Source organism: Gossypium raimondii, chromosome 7, assembly GCF_025698545.1.
Source record: "Gossypium raimondii isolate GPD5lz chromosome 7, ASM2569854v1, whole genome shotgun sequence".
NCBI classification, from domain to species: Eukaryota; Viridiplantae; Streptophyta; class Magnoliopsida; order Malvales; family Malvaceae; genus Gossypium; species Gossypium raimondii.
This window is the reverse complement of record NC_068571.1, coordinates 26,837,895-26,841,822: the sequence shown is the minus strand read 5'-3', so window position 1 is coordinate 26,841,822 and position 3,928 is coordinate 26,837,895. Positions and strand designations below refer to the sequence as shown.

Sequence of the window (3,928 nt, the reverse complement as noted above, 5' to 3'; positions counted from 1 at the left end):
AGGAAGCCTGGACATGGTTTAGGATAGTATAGAAAAGGCCGACGATTACATCTAATAATTTTGAGATAAAATCGGTGATGATTTAAAATAATCTGCATTTTAGGGGAACTATGATAGAGGACCCTAATCAGCATTTAAAACGGTTTCTCCAACTTTGTGATCCTTTTAAATATAATGGGGTCACTGATGACATTATACGCCTTTCGCTATTCTCCTTCTCCTTGATTGATAACGCCTTTTCTTGCTTAGACTCGCAGGCACCAGGATCTATCACAACATGGGATGAACTCGCTAGAAAATTCTTACAAAATTTATTCTTGATTAGCAAAGCAGTTCAACTGAGATGATAAATTTTTCTCTTTAGGCAGATGGAGGGAAAATTTTTCTATAAGGCGTGGGAATGTTTCAAAATGTTGATTAAAAAATAACCACACCACAGATTTCCTAAGTGGATGCAACTGCAGGTATTTTATAATTGGTTGGATGCAAATGCACGATCTGGATTAGACAGAACAGTAGGAGGAGCCCTTATGAATAGAATATACGAGGATGTGTACGAAATCATTGAGAACATGGCATTAAAATTTTACCAGTGGCCAATTGAACGATTCACATATGGTTAGAAACCCGCTACGATAAAAGCTATCCAAGAGGATGATAAGTATCAACAGCTAGTGGATAGACTCAACCGTATCGAATATGCTTCTACACCGTCTATACATGGGTGAGACAAACCACTCTTCTACTATATCAACAATCTAGCTGAAGATGTAAATTACATTGGGAATAGGGGTGGAAATCCTTATTTGAATACATATAATCCTGGCTGGAGAGATCACTCGAATCTAAAATAGAGGGGAAACCAAGGAGTAGGTAGTAATTTAAATAAAATTAAAAACACTAATTACCAACCTCTTTATTTAATTATCAACCTCTTTATTTGTAGATCAAATGAGCCAATTGATGAGCATGATGGGTGACATCAAAAGACAAATTGGCATAGGTGTTCCTAGCAATACAGGAAACAATCCACCGAGGGAAGGCAAGGAGCATGTGAAGGCGATAGCACTTTGATCGAGCAAAGTACTGAGTAGCCCAGAAAACCCTACTCCGGAGGTTGTTATAGAGAATACCGATGATCCTCAAGAGGAATTCCTAAAAGCTGAAAAAGAAGCAAGGCAAGAAGAGATAAAGGCACCATCAGCTGAATCAGAAAAAGAAGCACCGAAAGATGCGTAAATCAAAAAATCTCATTCTGTGCAAGACTTGAAAAAAATAGGGGGATGAGGACGAATTTGTATGTTTCTTAAACCTATTTAAAACATTAAATGATAATCTACCTTTAGTTGAGTTAATTTGAGAAGGTTCCCAAGTATGCCAACGTTTTAAAGGAAATGATGGTGACACATAATAAAATTAAGGTAGGAGAACAAGTTAATTTAAGTGCTTGTAGTTTAATTATTCCCATTGAGATAGGGATCAATTACTTTAATAGAGCTTTATGTAATTCAGAAGCTAGTATTAATTTAATGCAGTTATCAATTTTTGTAAAACTCGGGTTAAAAGATCTTAAAACTACTCAGATAACACTATAGTTAGTTGATAGGTCTTTAGTACATCCAAAAGGGGTATTGGAAGATGTGTTGGTCAAGGTACGAAGTTTCGTTGTCCTTTCAAAATTTGTGGTTCTTGATTTTGATGAAGATCGTGAGATACCGATCTTATTAGAAAGACTGTTTCTGGCTACTTCTATGTCCACTATTGACATAGAAAAGAATGAGTTAACTATGAAAATTAATGGTGAGACGAAAATGTTTAAATGTGGCCATCAACTAAGTAAAAAGGACATCAGAAGGGTGCTAAGAGAGCAATGTAAAAATTTATATGTTTCTAATGTTCCCAGATCAAGGGATACTCTTCCTTTTATGCATTCAGAAAGGATAAACAAGTTGAAAGAACGAGATAAACAGGCAAAGGTGGAATGGCACAACGGACGGTGGACTAATACTGATAGTTCGAGACGGTTCTCCATCTGTGAACTAACAATACTGCTAGATGAATCTAGTAGTAAAAGTTAAAATATATTTGTTGCATTATATTTGTAAATTACTGTATATTTAACTAATCACATAACTTAGATTCTAACTTTTATTTGATGCATGTTTAACTCTAGTCTGAATCCTCCTTAAGATGGAGTTTTGGGGTGAAACAAAGTCAGTGTCGCGACATGGACTAAGCGTGTCGCGACGAAGCAGATAGGTTTCTCAAGATCTCCAAAATAATGGATGTCTTGCAAGATGGAACCTCTGTGTTGCAACATAATAAAACTGTCAGGGATGTTGTGACATGGAACCCTTGTGTCGCAACATTGCTACAATTTTCAGAAGGGCTAACCTGACCTGCTTGCATAGCCCGGTGGTCTAACCCTTAATTTACCCAGTTTTAACCCTTTAAAACACCTATTTTCTAACTTAAAAAACATATTAACTCTATTACTAAACCCAGTCTAACCTCTTTTACTTTTCTAACATCCCTAGTCCGTATCCGTCGCTGAATTTGGGCTATAGAGTATTATCGAAGCATAACATCATATATTGAACATTTTATTATCATGAAGAAATCACATTGTAAATCATAGCAACATCAACCAAAATCATACATACAGTCCCTTTTACGATCTTCCGAAGCCCTAAAAAGACATTGGAAATGAATCGGGACTAAATCGAAAACATATGATATTTTTTAGAAAAAGGCAAAAATTTTCAAACTGCAGGGGTCACACGACCAAGAGACACGCCCATGTCTTAGACCATGTGGGCATTTGAAATAGGGACACACGGTCGTGTCCCAGCTCGTGTCTGTACCCGTGTAACTCAGTGACTTGGGTCACACAGGCAAGCCACACGCCCGTGCGCAAGGGCGTGTACCTTTCGAAATAAACCCAAACGCCTGTTTGCTAGGCCGTGTAACAGCCTAGCTTGCAACCCTTTTAAAGTTACAGGGGACACACAAAAATAGGTCATTTCCAAGCCATTTTTCACACCCATTCAAACATGAACCTATAATCACTTTTGCACATATGAACAAGCATTCAAATTGCATTAAAAACAAGAAAAAATAAGCAATCCCAATATGGTATATAAACATCAAACCAATATGCCCAAAGGGCACCGTAATTACAACATCAATACATGTACAACCATATGCTTAAATTTGCCATAATGTTCGCTAACTTCAAAACTAAGTTTGCATCAACATATGCCATTTAAATTATCTAACAACCAAACACCAAAAAGGTACCCATTGTATCATTCCGCTACTAGCACTAATAGACTTATATGCCATTCATAGCAAAGATACCAAATCACCACATTTTAAACATATCACAAAGCACTTATAACATGCATTTTTAAACTAATCTTACATCTGTATTTATTCAAACACCTATCCAATATAAAAATGCTAGCATAACAACTTAATTCATCAACATTAAACCATTCACTTAATTCATCAACATTAAACCATTCACAAGTGATTTCATCCATAAAATTTTATAAAAGGCAAAAGATACATATATACAACCTAGAAAACAAAGTGACCAAACACATAACTTAGTGGTTCATTATTATAACAAAATTAACTAGACACGCATATACATATATACTTATATAGCCCACATACAAGCTACAATCCCAAAAGAGTTCGAAAACTACTAACAATGATGGATAGTGTGAGCCGAAGTTTCGATCCGTCCGAACTCAACAAAAGTAATCTACAAAACGACACACAAACACGTATAAGCTTATAAAGCTTAGTAAGTACATATCACTTTATTTAACTTAAAATTAAATGAATGAAACTCTTATATTACTTGATTGATATTAACAAAACGTAAACATGACACGAAACTGCTATCAGGAGTACCGAA

General features: G+C 35.7%; 1 non-coding gene across 1 annotated transcript; it reads right to left on the bottom strand.

Annotated features, from left to right (window-relative positions):
• Positions 1–335: 335 nt before the first annotated feature.
• Positions 336–442, bottom strand: LOC128042737 (small nucleolar RNA R71). Its single transcript, XR_008198249.1, has one exon. It is a non-coding gene; the product is annotated as a small nucleolar RNA R71 (small nucleolar RNA).
• Between the last annotated feature and the right edge of the window lie 3,486 nt (positions 443–3,928).